A 17682-nucleotide genomic window follows, 5' to 3' on the forward strand; every position below is an offset into this window, starting at 1 on the left:
ACTTGAATTCATATGCTTTTTCTACAGTTGCATATTATCACCAGAAATAGTAATCCAGAACAGTCAGCTACTGACGAGCCGAGAAGGAGGAATAAAGCACAGCATTGAAGGCTCCGAGCTCCCCCCTAAACAGCCACGAAAGACCCAGGCTGACTGTTTTCCCCAAGGTGAATTCACTTACCAAGGTCCTCAGCCATGCCAACCATTTCAGGTCACTTTATGAAGCACCAGCTGGCTACGCAGCTCACGCTCGCAGCCAATGCAAACACCGGGAGATCCCACAAAATAAGAGGGAGAACCAGTTTGCTCAGAGGAGGACCACTGTCCACAAGCAGACACTAACCCCATGCTCCGATGGGAAAATTGCTTTCGCCTCGACAGTTCCCACAGCGCTGGCTCAACTTTCCCCCCCCGAAGTAGGATGCTCCTGCGGGTGAAGCGGTCCTCTACCCGGCGGTGCAGCAGAGCAGCGTCCCGGCACAGTGAAGGCTGGTGGCAAGGCAAGACTCGATGACCCGCTTCCCAGTTTAATGCAAGGCCAGGGCTCTTCCCCGACAGCCGCAGAGCAGGGCCGAATGCAGCCTGTGCAGCTGGAGACAAGCTGGGGCAGTCACAAATTCAAACTTAATTAGTGGAAATTATAGGGCACGGACGACGTAGGATTTGAGCAACACGGGCCGCAACTAGGACTTGTTTAAATCATTGCCAATTACTCCACTACAGTCGGTAGCCATAAATTCACCAGAAGTATGAAACATTTTATTTGAGTTTTGAATTCTCAAAATACTGAAGAAGGTCAGGACTACAAGAAAGATACCTGGAAGCACCACCAGTTTTGCTGCAGCTTTCTGAAGAAGCTTGGAGAGCAAGCTTCAAAACCACGAGACTTAAACCTGTTGTATACAGCAGGAAGGGCTGAGAGTTCCCAGTGGTTTCAACAACTTGCTCAAAACCAGCAACTAACACGACAAACAGCATCGGGCTGCCACGACACCAAGTTCCCGGCGTCATCCCGACTGCAGACAGGCTGGGGACAGAGAAATTCCCACGTGCCAACCTGGAAATCCTTCTGTCATTTCAAGTGGATGCGAGATGCGTTCACACTGTCACTCTTACATGGTTCATTGGCAAAACATATCATCAAAATCTGCCATGATTATTTCATGACAGACGTGTTTCAGAGGGGGAAGAAGGGAAAGAACCTCTGAAAAAATCCCTGAACTAGTCTTAAGTTTGTCCTAGGGTGAAGGTGGAAAATGCTGCTGACTTTACAGGATTTGACACAAAATTCTGTATTATGGTCAGTTGGGAGCATTTGCCCTTTGTTGATCTCAGAGTAGGAAGCTAGCGTCATGGATCAGCACAAGCCTCTGCAAATTGGGTATTAATTGGTGCAACTCCTCTACGTTAAGTGTTGAGTAAGGACTCAACACAGCGGGATGCTGACAACATAAAGCTCCCGTGCAGCCTAAGCCTCAGAAACAGTGCGGCATGCCACGGAGCCATGGCGGCTACTCACTGCAGCTGAAAGAATAAGCAAGTGACTTGTGTTTTTAAAATACATTAAAAATAATTACCGTGAACCGGAATCTTCTCATTTTTGCTGTATTCGGCTCTCTGCACGGATCTCACAGATTCATGTTTTAAGGGTGGAAAGGAGAATTAGGTCAACTTGATCCCCTGTACATCACTCGCCCTTACCTTTAGCCTACAAACAGGACAAAATCTCCATCTGAGTCTAGCCAGGGTAAGAGAAGCCAACATTTCATCAGAAGTTCATGTCAGCTGTTAATCCCCATCATGGACAAGGTATAGGTGAATCTCTCTAGTTCTCGGCACCAGTCAGCAGTTCTTTCAAAGGGCCCTGCAGCCTGGTGGGAAAGGCTGAAATACCCGGCATGTTGGGACACTGCTTTGAGCAAATGGAAAGAACTGCTGCCCAGGTTAATGGCTGTAACAAACCTCACCATCTTTGGTCAGGACTGCCAGCTGCACTTCTTTGCCTTTGGCTTCTTCAACATAAATATATACCTACATTTTTAAAGTTAAAACAAACAGGCACAAAACCCCAGTACTAAAACAAGATGCTATTCCACCAACATTTTTCTCCCCAAGGACAGAATAAGAGTACAACCAAGTGGGAGATGTAAGTCTTGTTCCTGTAAGGCACTGCTGAAAGGTGTTTGGATAGCACCGGTGATAAGCACTGAATAAAAACATATACATAGCAGAGCCCTGGATACGTACCCATGCAGCATCTTCTCAGCTTTCCAACAATTTTCATCATTCTGTGTAACTCTTCCAATTTTGTCTACGTTATTTTAAGATGCTGGCACCAGAAAGCCACACTGATACAAGACTGAGTCTGGAGTAAATATAAGGGTTACAGACATAAAACTACCTCATCACCCTGATTCATTACCTCCCCGTTTGTGTGTCCAAAATCACAGTCGTCTTTTCCAGCGAGGACCTGGCACAGAAAGCTCCCTGGAGCTGCTGGCCCATTCCGACCCCCACGTTCTCACACGAGACTGCTCGGGACACAGGCCCCCCTTCACAGATCACGTTCAGGACATGCCTTTCCAGGTTCATAACTCTCCACTTGTCTGCATGAAAATGATTTTCTTTCAATGGGTCCATTTACCAAACAAACTGCAGCACTCCGTCCTGCCCCTATCAACAGCTATAATTCACCAAACTTGTTTCATCTACGCATTTCGCTGGTGGTGAGTCATGGTGCCTTCTACACCACTGAGTAAGTGTCAGGCAGAATTGGCTTCTCCCTTCCCCTCATTTGAAGGGAAGGGTCATCGAGTCTACTTCTTTGAAAACACAGTCTCCACATATCGTGTTGCAGAGACTCTTCTGTAAAATGATCAAGCTCTAGCTTAAAATAGCTGGATTATTTGCTCCCCTCGTCTAAGGCGGCAATGCCAGACCCTTGATCTTTTGACGCTGAAAAAACGTTTTCTACGTTCATCTTAAAGTTAATCCACAAACGGTTGATTTATTAGTGTGCTAATACCGTCCTTTAGCTTAGAGTATCCTTCATCCTCCTTACTGTTTATACTGCCACTTCACTTTATTTATTGGATGCTGACTCACTATCAATCACTACCTTCACTTCCTAAGCCACTCGTATTTTATTGATATTCTTTGGCATTAGATATTAATTGGGTTCTCATGCACTGAGTTAACTGCCTTATACACCTAAGTATATCACATCTACGGATCTTTCTTTAAGCCAACCGTAAGCTTCTCAAAGAACAAAATCAGACCTGTTTGAGAAGTACAAGAAACTTTCCATAACATCAAGTTTCAAGCATGAATTGCTTATATTTACCCAGGATTGGTGTCATGCCACCCAACCTACAACTCCCTGGGCCATCCACTTGGCTATTTTCAGAACCGCCACAACGCAATCACTCTTCCCTCTCCTAGATTTGCTGTGATCCACCAAGACTGATTAAAAACGAACATCAGCAAGGTAGAGACCTCTTCTCGTTTATCTAGTGCTCACTTTGTTTCAAGGGAACGTGCTTTTTCCTAAGCGCAGCCGCCAGCAAAACTTTGCTTACCCACAGGACCCATGCTACGCAACTCCTGTGCCGGTCCCTGGATCCCTACTTATAGGGCTCAACTTTTGTATAATCAACTTATCCTTTCCTTGCTGCTGGCCCAGATGGCAGCCTTGATGGCAATCAAGAGCACACAACTCAACAAAGGTTTGGCTCTGGAAAAGTTAAGTTTTTCATCATGCAGATGCTTTTATAGAAAGCAGAGACGTGAATTTACTCCCTAAAGGACCTTCTCCTCCCATCCGTGGACAGACAAGAAGTCTGGAGTGAGGAAGCGCTTGGGAGGCATGCAGCAGGCTGGGCCACCGCAGCGGTCCTACTCTTCTGCTGTGCTGGGAGAGGGAAAAGACAATGGAGTGCCTTTAATGTTTTATAAGGCACACGCAGAAAATTCAGGGTCCTGTGAGCCTCGCCGCGTGCCTGGGACCCTGCCACATAGCACTCAACACCCTCCTGCCGCCCACGTCGCCCGGCTCCCGCCGCGAACTCACGCGCATCTAGAGGACCCCTGCATTGTGCAGGCTGGCCAGTCTAAAAATTTCTGTGGGTGAGTGACACCAGTGATTCACGTATTTGAACATCAACGGAGGTAAAAAGGGAAAGGGAAGGGAAGGCGCGGGGGTGGGCAGGAAGCAAACCCCAGACACTACTTTCTAAATAGCAGATGTGGCTATTCTGGCTAGCAAACTTCCACTTTAATTTCTAACCCACAGAGATGGGAAATGATTCATGAAAAATCAACAGGATAAAATTAGCTGGAAGGCAGAGAGATAATTCATGCAACCCAACCGTCATGGGCTGAAGTGCCAGCACTACCAGCGCTGCCTGGCATTTCAGCCTCCGGTGCCCTTCAGTGACTGGCACACAGCCAGCAATCAGCTCCACATATATTTCCTCAGTGTCTAAATTAGCCCTTCTGGAGAGCACATCCATCTTTTAAAAAGATGGCTTTTCACTCAACACTTTTCCATAAGTCCCAGCTTTTTCTTTTTTTTAAAAAAAAAGATTATCTGCAGTACTGTCTTTTTTTTCCACTGGTGAATGTTTAGTGGTGTCGCAGGGGATGGACTGACGGGACTTGCACGCACATCTGTAAGCCATAACCAAGCAATGCACGAGCATCAAACTGCCCCACCAAGTCAGAAAGCTCAGTGCATTTCACCAGAGCACCCTTTACGTGCACAAAGCCAACAATGCGCTCAACAGTGACAACCGAGCGCTGGTCTGCCTTCATACACACCGGTGATTTTTGTAAGACCGCCCTTAAATTCTGTCACGTAAAACGCATGAACCACAAAACACAGTTTCACCCTCGATACAGCCACATGACAGCAAGTTTCTTGAGCAGATGGTATTGCTTACAAATCGCAACCCAAAGCTCATTACCCCAAAGGCAGATGAGAAACCCCCACCCCTCCTACAGACCTCTGGACTTCCAGTTGGCGCTTGGTTATTGAGCAATGCCCCTTCCCACCACCCAAGGCAAAAGCTTCAGGAATCAATCGTCAAATTGTAAAGCCTCTGCAGCACCAATACCTCTAGGCAGACAGTCTCAGCCGCAGGGGGATCCCCATTCAATTGGGACCTATGGGTACAGACGCAAAATAAAGATGAAATCCTGCTTCTGTACCACTTGTCCAGTTGGTGCCTGTTCATTTCTATTGAAGGATGTTACGTGATGGTTCCTCTGTGTTTGTTACAGTGGTTTGACTCTACTTGGGCTTCAGGACACAGCAAGCGGCTCCTTTCTTTTCACTTGTTCAGCAAAAAGGGAAAGAATATTTGAGGGGGAAAATGAGAAGGTAGAAGCAAACCGTATTTTCATTTGTTCCTAAAATTCTAACAAGCTAGCTCAGTCCTTTAAAAGCACTAATGAACACACCAGGCAGAACGAGAACAGATCAACCGTTCCACAAAATGCAGAGGAAGAAAAAGCAAGAGCCGTATTTATTTCTCCTCATTTGTACCCTCTTGCAGGCCATTAGGAAGATAAGATCTCACAGACATTATTCAGGGCTGGTAAATCTGTCTACAGGTTAGGGGCTCACGTTACACCGCTTGGATGAGCACTGGCTGAGCATGGGTCACACCGACCCCCTTTTCCTTGGGGCAGGCAACAGTCCAGGTACTCCCAGGGTCAGATCTGCCAAGAAATCAGATATCTGTGTGCTGAATTCACTACCACCACCATTTGATCTGCACATTCCCTTCCATACAGAGAGAGGGATGTTCAGACCCTGTGTATCCTAACGTAGCTAACTACAAAAAAATTGCCAGCAGAGGCCAAGCACTTCTGGTCCATTCCTTCAAGCCCTGCTCCTCAAGTGCGTCTTCTACATAAAGGTATTGGGTTGCACAGAAATACCTGGTCCTCTACACTACGGACGTTTTTAAAATGCTGATTAGCGGAGGCATGGAAAGAACTCATTCAATCCCAGTCCAAACAGAAGAGGGAGCACTTCACAGTGACTTCACGTATGCAAGTCACTGAGGGACTACGAAAGTTCACCGACTACCCCAAGAGAATTCAAAAGCAACACTTCAACACCTGACTACAGAATGAGACCTAGTTAAGAAAAACCCAGCCACCCACCAGTTAAGACCTAAAGAGCATCTCGGTGCTAGCTCTCAACACATCCAGGAGATGCACTAAGTGGATCCACCTTTCTGGAGGTAATGCCTTTGCAACAGCAACGCAGCGTTAGCTGGCGGGATTCTGCACTGAAGGTCAGGTACCCCTGCACCCATCCTGTGGTCCCTCACTACATGATTTAGGAAAAATTTCTCAAGGAGCAGAGCAACTTACACACATACCACACATAAGAAAATTCTCTTCCCAATCACAAAGGGAAGAGAAATTCAGTAATTAAAAAGCTTCTATTCGTCAAAAGCTGATCGATCTCATTTGAGCTCAAAAAAGATAATCTGCATGCCTAGGTGTGTACACATGACAACTCTAGAACGTGTTTTATTGGTCACAAAAGTATGTTCACGTGTCATCAGCACTGATTTTTCCTTCAGTCAGTTTCCAAGTGTTTTCATTAATTTCCTCTGAAGGGATGAAAGGACTGGACTCTGCAAACTGTGGTGTATTTAACATTTGCATTAGCCTTTCCAAGCAAAAGGTCTCCAATTTAAAGAAAGCAGCAGACCACATGAAGTACTCCAGCAGCCTCAGAACAAAAGAAATTAAAAAAAAAAAAACACAGCAGCAAAATCCTCTGATATACACAGACACGAGGAAGTCAAGGTTTATCCAAATGAAAGGTGTAAAGAGGACGATGCTAGGAGTGGAAACGTAATCCCAGCCAAACTTACGATGTCTTTCTTACACTTAGTCTGCTCAGCTGCTTGAGTCTGCCGTTGAAGGACCACATTTAACTCCACTCAGCATATTATGATACAGTTTATTTGATACATTTTCAAAATAAAACTCATTGTACTGAAAAGGAATGTACTGGACAATATCTCACGTCGGTGATCAGCCTGGAAACACCTGATGTCCCTGACCAACACCAGCTCCAATTACCAGCCTTCAACACTCTGAAACACTCTGACAGGGCGTTTGCGGAGATCCACGGGAGCTGCGTGCCCGCAGCACCCTGATCCGCAAGCAGGAGCCCGGAGCCAGCCCTCCCCAGCGCGCAGGGATGACCTGGCTGGGGGACTGGCAAAGGATGCTCAGCGCATCGGCTCCCCGCTGCACAGTGCTGTGCGAGGCGGGAGCACTGCTGGCTCTCAGGGGTAGCTAATTAAAGCAATTCTAGAGCTGCCGCACGAGATAATCCCCCACGTCACCTCCCATGCACTTTCACCACTCCATCCTCATACATCACCCCCAGTACCTACGGTCAAGCTTCCACCCGCAAAGCCCAGCCCGCAGCTGACAGCAGCACAGGCAGCCCGGCTGAGCTGCCGGGAGTGCCAGCCCCGGCAGGGATCGACACCGACACTTATTTCGGAACTGCAGGCCCTCCGCCGGGACGAGTCACTATAGTCAAAGAAAAACTAGCCTTGCTGAAAAGCCAAAGCCTAAGGAGGAGAGAAGAAAGGGGGCAGAGGAACGAAGCCATTTATCAGAGCGTGCTCAAATTGGATGACTTTGCTTACGATTCCCTTCTGATGGGCCCCTTATTGATGGCTGTCTGTGACCGAGGGACTGCACTGGAACGGTCTTCTGCAGTACGCATTACTGTTCTCTCTCTGGAGGCTGCCAGTTTCTGCAGCTTAAACCTTAAATTATGTGTATAATGTTTTTACCTTCTGACTGCAGAGAAACTGTTCTGAGTCTGAAACGCCAGAGTGCTGCCTCCCTGCCTTGCAGAGAGAGGAGGCCTTTGAACAACAGCTGTCAAGGATACGAGCTATCCCGCTCGCACAAACGGACCAGTGACCAGGAAGCACAACAGCAAAGCTTTAAGTGTCAATATTTTTAATTGCCTGACTGTCTCTCAGCAGAAACGTAGGTTCTTGCAATTATGCGCAGAGTTTGGGATGGAAGGAGAAAAAATGCCAGTGCGAGTACCACCTTCACTGACTCTAGCTGAAGTCCGAACCCTACCTGGGGAGGACAGCGACTAGACCTCTAAAAACCCACATTGTAAATGTGATTCTAGATGCCAGGTCAAAGTTTACCCCCTTCACCTCTGCTTTTTTCCCTCCTTGCTCTCAATCCTCCCGGTCTTTTCTATTAGTAATGTAGTGCCTATCACGCAGTGGGCATTTTAAAGAACAACTTCTCTAACATGGGATGCTTGTGTTGCCCTCCTCACCAGGTTTCTTCTCCATCCACCTTGGCTGCTCCCACCTTCCAAAGGAGCCACAGGACTGCTCTGTGTTTTCCACCGCTCTTTGTTTGGCCTCTTTTACCTGCAAACTTCCTCCTTTTCTGAACCACTTTTCCCTCACCTTCTTTCTGAAGCTGCCACGCAGGGCGACGCGAACCTGTCTCTCACCTTGTCCTCTCTGTTTTTTCTTCAGGAGGTTGGACTTGCTACTGGAATCCGCTTGCACGGGCAAGTTTAACTAGCAGGGATTCCTGAAAAGCAACATTTCACCATGCAGCTTTAGTAGGACCATTGCTCTAGAGACTTTGTTTAAAAACACCTTCAGTAGCAGAGAAGAGGTCGCAAGGGAGAACGGAAGAGCCTGTGAAACTGAAGTCTTCTTTACTCCTCTACTGTAGAGAGGTCAGTGCAAGAGGAGGCACTAAAACCGTCTGCAGCTGCACAGGAGCTCTGGTCCAAGAAACTCACCCTGTCCGACAGAGCTTGCGATGAAATATGCCACAAGCATGACGACAAGGGGCGAGACGTGGAGCAGGAAAGCTAGCATCCCGCAGCAGGGCTCCTCGGCAGCAGGCCGGGAGGAATTCTGCCACTTGCTCAACGGCAGCGGATGTTGCACGTTCCGACCCCCCTGCACTGGCTACGCCTGTGCCTCAAGCAGCTCTCAGCCGCGGGGTCCAAAGGACCTGTGCTCAGGTGAGGGATCAGAGAACTCAACGCTGACGCAAGAAGACGTGTCAAGCCTACCCGATGCACGTCCAACTGACTCCAGATTTCTTAAAATGCCAAAAAGCTGCAATCCAAACTGAACAAAAAAAGCAATGTTTGCTTGTTTTGGCTTTCTTAGGTCCTAACTGGTTGTTCATAGGTCTCAGCTACACATTCCCAACACAAAGTAGGCATCAAAAGTTCTCACCTGCGCTCACGCCAGTGGGAACAAGAGTCATTACTTCTTACAGCTACCCAGCCTCGTATCTTCAGATCAATTGTTAGCAGCTTGTTTCTTCCTTCTGGAGGTCCCCCAGTTAATCTATGGTTTTATTATTTGATTGTCAAAGAAAAAACCAAAACAAACCAAAACATTTTGTCTTTAGGACTACATTTAGTTTCTCCATGCAAATCTTCACACACATGCCAACAACACTGGATTGGCAGTAACAATTTTAAATATGCTACTCTGAAATGTCATGAATACTGGGCTTTTTCTGATGGTCGAGGCAGTATTTTAAGAGTTTTGGAAACGTTTAGTAGCATTTATAGCAAGAGAGAGGCCCTGCTAACAGCAGCTTTAAGAATAAAGAAATAGGTAAAAGCACGTGCTTCTCTTGCATAAATGGACATGGGGGGGGGGAAACGCCAAAGAACACAGCTTTGCTTGTGAATTAGCCAGCAAGAGACAGAAGTTACAAAAGGAAAAAAGAATATTAAAAAAAAAAAAAGAAACAAAAAACCAGAAGGATAAAGTGTACATGGTACTCTTTATAAAAAAACCAAAGACCTCTCTTGCCTGGGCTTGTCATTTTTCTCCTCAACATACATACTTTACTCTGACTCCTGACTCAGGATGGCAACTTCCACTCACCGCAATGCTCGTGGCCCCCCGATCGCAGCGCCAGCCTGCTGCAGTGGAGCAGCCGCCCGCTTCGGGCTCCTCTTGCAGTGTTCATGGACACAACCTCACCCCTCTCCTACCCATCTTGAGCACGTCCGTCACTTTCCAGCAAGCACTACGAGCAAACAACGGGCCCCCACCCCATCCCAGTAAGACCAACCTTGCCTTCGTATGTCAAAAATAAGATTTCAGACAAGTCCTTGCTTTTGTCCTTATTATTTAAAACAGGTATGACCCTCACAATAATCCTCCCCCTTAATCTGTCAAAAAAGCACAAGTAATCACTACCAGTGACCAGTAAGGCTCACAATGAGAGAATCCCCCATAAACTGGCCCAGAAAGCATTGTGCTTCATGCACGGTCCACAAAGATGCTAGAGGAGCAACAGGCCGCTCTCCTGAAACCAGCAAGCTCTGCACCGAAGCCGGCACCGAGCTGGGAGCACAGGACCTCCCTCACGCCCCACAGCCAGCCAGAAGGAGCAGCCGCTTTTGATATGACCCCCAGGCAGGAGGGAACAGCGGCTTCCCCCGGTCCTGCTATTCCACACCGCAGTGGGATCGGTCAACTCGGCATCCAGCCAAGAGCCAGGGCAACCTTCAGCGTCTCCTGCTGCCACCTCACGCCCTCCCCGGTGAGCGGTTCCAGCTAACCAGCCTTTGCTTCGCTAACACAGTCCTTCCGCCAATCAGAAGCCCCAACGCTCGAACTCTTTGCGAACCGCACGTGATTCGAGAGCCCGACGTCGCTCAGCCGTGCGCTAAGCTATTATTTTTGGAGCAGGAGCACCTTTGGTCAAAGCACCCTTTGCAAGAAGCAAATACGCATCATCCGAATACTTTCGTTTCCGATTGCAGCTTGCACTTGAAAGCAAAAAATGCGCCATCCTCATCAGGGATGCGCGTCTATTGTGGGGTTTATACACAATACATTAGAAAGTTGAAAGAGTCATTTCCCTTTCCACTTTCATTGCTTATAATCTTGGTGATTGCACAACGGAAATTTAGGGGACACAAAGCCCAACCCAAGCAGCGTGCTCGCGCTCCGCCGGTCTCACGGGGAGTCAAACCTCGCCGGCAGGACCGGATCCAGGGGACTGCTGGATGTTTGGGGCTGGGGCTCCTTCGCTGCTCAACAAAACACCGTGCACACCCGCAGCGTTGGAAAACAACCTTTCTTAAGGTCAGGTCGTTTTTTTTTTTTAAGCTGGTTCTGCCAGTTCTCCCGTTAATGAGAAGCATTAATCACTGGAAAAAGAGGAAGCAGCACTGAGCCAACAGTTTTGCCCACGGGCCAGCTTTTTTTTTTTTTTCAGGGATTTGCAGCGGGACACTGGAGGCATCTTCCTTTTCCCTTTGGAATACGCCGAAGGATAAAGGAATTTGTTTAAAATAATAGAGAGAGAGAGAAAAAACCCATCCTATTCTGGAGCACTTGCAAAAAAGCCGGGAAGATTCAACAACTTAAAAAAAAATAATAGGGAAAAAGGCCCCAAAAATACGCATTTGGTGAAGTTTTTCCACGCGAGTCAACAAAGTATCCTGGCTAAGTGGTGCAAGGGCAACTCTTCCATCGGAGATGTTGCAGGCACGATGACTGCAAGCAGGGTGCACAACCGCGGGGTTCCCGCCGCCCCGGGCTTCGCCGCGCCCCGCTCCGCCGCTGCAGCCCGGCGAAGCCCGGGGCGGCGGGAACCCCGCGGTTAGGTCGCCCGGCGCCGCCGAACAAGCCGCCCGGCCGCAGCTCCGCGACCCGCCGGTGCCGCGTCCCGCTCCCGCCACCGCCCCCGGGGAGCGCCCCGCGCCGCCCCACCCCCGCGTTCCAATGTGGCGCGCGCCCGCCCGCCCCCGCCGCCGATTGGCCGCCGGACGCGTCACTCACCGGCCCCGCTCACGGCCGCGGGGAGGGAAGGGAAAGGCGGGGGGAACACGATGAGGGGAAGGGCGGGCGCAGTCGCGGCGCGGCGGGGAGCGGCGGGGACGGGCCGGGCCCAGCGCCGCCCGCCCCGTAGGGGAAAGCGGGGAAGGGCGGGGGGGCGCTACCTGTGCCCGCGGGTCGCCAACGCCGCCCTGCCCGCTGCGGGGACCCCCTCAGCCGGGCACCCCTCAGCCGGACCTCCCCCCCTTCCCTCCCCGCCTTCCCTCCCCCGGGGCTGGGCCGGGTTCTCCCTCCGCCGCCCCCACGCTCCGCAGCCATTTTCGTGGCCACCTTGGCTACCAGCGGGGCTGACTCACCTCGGCGCTGCGGGCGCGGGGGGCCCGCCTCGGCGTCGGAGACCCCGCTCCGCCCGGGGAGGGGAGGCGGGGGGAGAGCCCAGCTGGCTGCGCCCTCCCTCCCCGCCGGCCCCGCTGGCTAGTCCCAGGCGAGGACGGGTCCCGGGGCCGGGCCGGGCTCGGCGGAGGCGGCGGCGGCGGCTCCCTCCCTCCCGGCCGTGACCACCATCTTATTAGCACAGGAAATGACATGGAGAACGGAAGAGAGGGGCGTTCGGGGGCCGAGCCCGGGGACCCCCCGAACCGGGGGGAGGCGCCGCCGGCCCGCCCGGCCCGGCCCGGCCCGGCTCGCCAGGGCTCTCCCGGCGCCGCGGCGCTCCCGCCTTCCCTCCAAATACCCGGGGTGGAAAGAGAGGAGGGGGAAAAAAAAAAACAACAAAAAAAAAACCGAACCCAAAAAGCTGCAGAAAGCGGGGGAAAAAAACAGCAGAAAAAAGCCGAGCAAACCCAAACCGCCCGCGGTTCCCACCTCCTGTTCCGGAGCCTGCGAGTTCCGCGCGGAGCCGGCGGCGATCTGCGCCCGCGGCCGGCCAGGGGCTCGGGGGGCTCTTAAGGACGAAAACCGCCCGGGCGGCCCTCGGGCAGAGCGCGGGGGGAGCCGCCGGCCGAGGGGGCCCGGCCCGGCCCGGCGGAGCCGCTGGGCTCCCCCCGCCCCGGGCGCTGCCGCGGCCACCACCTGCCGCCGCCCGGCAGCCGCCGCCGAGCGGGACCGAGCCGCCCGCCCGCGCCCCCGGGGCCGCCCGCCTCTGGGGGACGGCGGTGAGACGTGCCCCCCGCCCCGGGGACGTGCCCCGGGGCTCCTCCAGCGGCCAGGGGAAGAGTCCGAGTGGCCCCGGGGCGGGCCCCTCTGCCAGCGGCAGGACCTCGGCGGTGCGCGCCGCTGGTCGCCCGCTTGGAGCCTCATGCCATTCAGCCAGCGAAAAGTGAATGTGAAGACGCGGTGTTTCCCTGGAGCTCAGAGCTCGATCGTATTTCAAATTACCCCCGAAAAAAGCAACCCACCCAACAGCAACAGCAACAACAACAAACCCTACCATCGAGCTCTGTGCAGAAATTACGGGCAACATGACGGATGACAAAAAGTAGGCATAATTTAATAAACAGAGGAAGCATGTCTCACCAATAAAACAAATTCTAAATAAAACCATCTGCAAGCATTAAATTTGAAACAATGCAAACTGTTTAGCTGCTTTGCCAAAAGAGGCACAGCAGGGGGTAAAGAGAGGGATGGATAAATAGCCATAATTTTCCAGTTCCTTGGGCTGACAATGGGCTTGTATGCAAACAGGGCTGTGGTGACAATGTGCATGTTTGGATACTTGGAACTACTTCCCTTTTTCTGCAGCCCTGAGAAATACCCTTTTCTGCAGTCCCAAGAAATAAAATTTTGTTTCTTAATATCCTCCGCCCTGAGGATGGTGTGGAGCAGAGAAAAATCAGTGAGGGCACAAAGTAAAAAAGGCCATAGCCCAAGCAAGCTAGAGGCCCACTTCTGCCATCCTTGAGCTGCTTCCGCTGCCGTCACTGAGGGTTTGGGGGGTGGCAGGACTCCAGGATCAGGTCTTGACGTATCACTTAAGTCGGCAAAAGATAATTTGTCTGGCAAAACAACGAGGAAGGTAATTCGGTTCAAAACAAGCTCGCTTTACAAAGGCAGCCAGTGTGGCACAGATGATTATTTGGAAGTTCAAATGAGTATCATTCCTCAGATCTCCAGCTGTGGTATGCTTTTTGTTCCCCATTTCTAACCTCTGGGGAGAGGATTCCTACTTAGTGGGTAAGCACGCTGTGTAATTTTACCCCTTCCAGTAATCGCAGATAGATGGACTTTGAGGCACTTGCACTTGCCTGGGAAAGACATACCATAAGCTGTCAGCACCTTCAGACTCCTCAGAAATATTAGAGATGCTAATAGAGCTGCCCTAGTTTGCAGTTTCTGTCTGTGTGCTGAAATGTGTGAGAACACTAAAATGACAGCAAGTATGACAATGGGCTTGTAAATATGATTGATGAATGAACCCAGAAAAAAAAAATAATTAAAAACCCAATAAAAATCATGGAAGTAACATAAATGCACGCTGAATGCCATGCTAATTTGGAGCAATAGTTTTGTTGTAGCTGTTGCAGTCTAAGGCTGAAGGAGCAGGCTCAAAGGGAGGCGTAATGCTTTTATTTATAATGAAAATTAAATATGTAAGTACAATATAAATAACAGCTATTATGTCTCCTCGCAAACACAGGCATGCTAATTTATTGGGAGGGAGTTGCCTTGTCTTTATGTGTGCCTGTTGTCTCTATACGTTTAATAGTCAGGCAATAAAATCCCCATGAAGAAGATTTTGTGTCTTTTCTGTCTAGAAACTAATTACAGAAGGAACACAGTGCAAATTTGTACACTCTGCAAAAATCTTACATTTGGGGCTTGGAAAGGCTCCCCCTTCCTCAGCAAACTGCTGCCTCACTTACTAAGAAGACATAGGATTAATTTTTTTTTAATGAGTGCTTCAGCACTTTTTCCTTGCATTCAGCCCCCACTCCATCATCCACAGCAATTCCCTTCTGTCTGCCCGGCTCTCAGAAAAACTTTACGAACGGCAACATCCATTAGGAATGAGGTAATTAGGTGTCGACTTTCCAGGATTAGACTGTCAAATCTGTTCCTCCATGAAATGCTGGATAGTCTCCCGGAGAGGCAAAAGGGTTTTTCTACCGACGCTGAGCTTTTTGCCAATAGTATAAAAAATAACGCGTGCAAAAGTGCATAAACCAGTATCCAGCTTGTCAACAACTACGCTTAAATGGTCTTCAGCGCTTAAGATGCTGGGAGTCGGCAGGTACCTCTGTCAGCTGCAAAGTCCGACCCCTGCAGCAGAAGCGACTGGATGTATTTTGCGCAATGAGCCCGTCATTCCCTAAAAACGGCCGGTGGCTCAGGCGCAACACTGCAAAGAGGGGGGAAGTCAGGCTCCGTGCTGGAGGTGGGGTGGCGGGGGGCTGCCTCCCCTGGGGATGCCTGCCTGTCTTCACCAGGGTGCCCAAGGAAAGGTAGAAAAGCGTTCGGTTCTTCTGCAAGCCAACGTGCACAGGAGCCATCACATCACTGAATATTCTCTCATTTAAGGTTGTCAACATCCTACATAACCACATCAATAGCAAGAGGCTGGCGTCTGCTTCCCAGGCTTCGAGGAATGAGTTGCTTGGGGCCGGACTGCCTCTTCCTCCAGGAAAGGTCGCTCGGTTGCAAGCAGAAAGGAAAATCCTACGGCCATTACCCAGACGACACCTTTCCTGCACACGGAAAAGATTCTGCAGGACCATCGCGCTGATGCTTTCAATCAGTGCGAAGTTAGCTGGCTGTTAAGTCTGTTAACCGGCTTTTAGTGTTAAAAACGCTGGTAAGAAGCCACGCCAAAATTAGGGATATTTCTCTTCCACACTGATGGGTTGTTGGATGGTGAATTGGAATACAGATTTTTCCCTTTGACAATCTGAAAATGTCCCACAAAAGAAAAGAAAAAGGAAATTACATGGCTGAGAAGGAAACTCGGCCAGAAACCCATAGTTACAAATGACTGTAGCAGGGTGGGACAGGCCCCGAAAGAGGCACGGGGGAAGAGCTCTTTGAAGAGCGCGTAACTCTGCAGAGCTGCAGCTTGTGTTTATTTCTGCTGTACAATAGGAGCGGCGATGATGTTTACCCAGCAGTGCTGTGTCTTTTTCTCGTCATGCTATACGAGTCTTTCACTGTTATCGGCAGACGAATACGAATGCTTTAGCAATGCAGTGCTCTCCATGAATTTTATGGATGTCACTGGATGAAGCCTGATGAACCATCACCCGAGGAGGCAGATAAACATTGCTGAGTTCAACTGGAAAGCAAGAAACTTCTGGGTGCAACCTTCTCTCCTTTTCTATCTCCTCTGGGCCCTGGCAGTTGTGCTGAGTCCACCTCAAGAGCTAACCCGAGCCTGCTCACTCCCCGGCCACAGCAGCTCTGCTGCTAACAAGAGAGGAGGAAAAGGCACCGTTAGGGTCAGGGGGGAGGGTGGGATGATCCTGCCAGGGGTTTGGATCAGTGTACGAGCCAGAGAGCCCTCCCTGGGAATGCTGTAGAGCTATATGGGAATTTGAGGGTATGGTTTGATGATAAAGATGCCGTGATGCAGCAGGTAGGTAGAGCCACTCCAGCAGGGACGGTCCCTTAGGTGGTACTGCTGCCCTCTCTGAGCTGGCTGGCTAACCCAGCAGAGAATTAGCCAGGCAATTGCCAACGCCAGCAAAAGGAGGTGGTGGATCCGTGCTGTCGGGGGAGAAGAGGAAATCCGGACCTCTCCCATGGCAACAAGGAGCCACTGGATCAGCCTCGGCATCCGCGCCTCCGAGGCAGTGCTGGCTTCAGGATTCCCTGCTCTGCGGCGGGTGGGTACTGCCGTGGCTGCCCAGCCCCGGCCCTGCTGAGAAGGCCGTGTGCAGGCCATGAACTGGAGCAGAGAGCTGAACTGGGTTAAAAATAATCCACCAAAGAAGAAAGCTGCTTAGTTATCATAGTATTGGTGCATGCATGTGGATTGCCTTTTACCCAGATGGACGCCCGTGTCTCGCGCTGCGGGGACAGCGGCGGGAATGAGCACTCAAACTATAGCCAGAAACCCGGAGATTAGATCACCTGCCCAAGACGAGTCCTGAAATCTTTTGGACTGGAGGAAGCACATACGAATAGTGCCTTTTCCAAACACTGCGGTTTGAGAATTTGCGCTGGTGTGTTTTTAATGAATAATCAGAACTGCTTTTCCATATGAAATTGTGTCTCTGTAGCTGGCCCAAAGACTGGGGAGCGAGGAATGTCTCCGCTCACAAGCACTTCAAAACTCGGTGGTTTGTTTCTAGGCATCCGTCACATGTTTTGGCAGTCCATAGGAATGCACACTTCTGTGTATCACAAGCAGCTACCCTGTCTTGAGCCAAATAACTTGTGTTTAACTATAAAGCTGTCTTTAAGAAAGATGCCGAGTTCTGATCTGAAGAAATCACGAGATAAAGAATTTCTTTTTCCTTTTGTCCTCACGCTCCTCATTCTGAACGTGGGCTTGAATTCTCTGTATGAATTTGGCTGCATCCACCACCTAGCCACTGGTTCTTTTTATGCTTTTCTTTATACTTCGATACATTCTTGGTATTTTCTTCTTGGGAAGATATATCTATGCTGCAGTCAACTCAAAATATTTCTTTCTGGGTAAGTTAACAAACTGATCTCTTTAAACCTCTCAACAAAAGACATTTTTGCCAGTCCTTGTATTGTTTTCCCGGTTTTCCTATAAACCCTGCTCAGTTTTTCAACATCCCTTTTAAAATACAGTTGCCTGAACTGCCCCTGGCAGCGTGGGGTCCACCTAACCAAAACCCAAACCACATATATACACACATTTCTTCCT

At 50.1% G+C, this 17682-nt stretch overlaps 1 protein-coding gene across 1 annotated transcript in view; it reads right to left on the reverse strand.

The window, feature by feature from the left end:
• Nucleotides 1–12955, reverse strand: part of PRDM11 (PR/SET domain 11) — a 49908-nt gene extending 36953 nt beyond the window's left edge. Inside the window, exon 1 of the mRNA XM_075152336.1 lies at nt 12720–12955. The gene's annotated coding sequence lies outside the window, so the exon portion shown is untranslated. The remainder of the gene's footprint in view (nt 1–12719) is intronic.
• Between the last annotated feature and the right edge of the window lie 4727 nt (nt 12956–17682).

Source organism: Calonectris borealis, chromosome 5 (genome assembly GCF_964195595.1).
Source record: "Calonectris borealis chromosome 5, bCalBor7.hap1.2, whole genome shotgun sequence".
In the NCBI taxonomy this organism is placed as follows: Eukaryota; Metazoa; Chordata; class Aves; order Procellariiformes; family Procellariidae; genus Calonectris; species Calonectris borealis.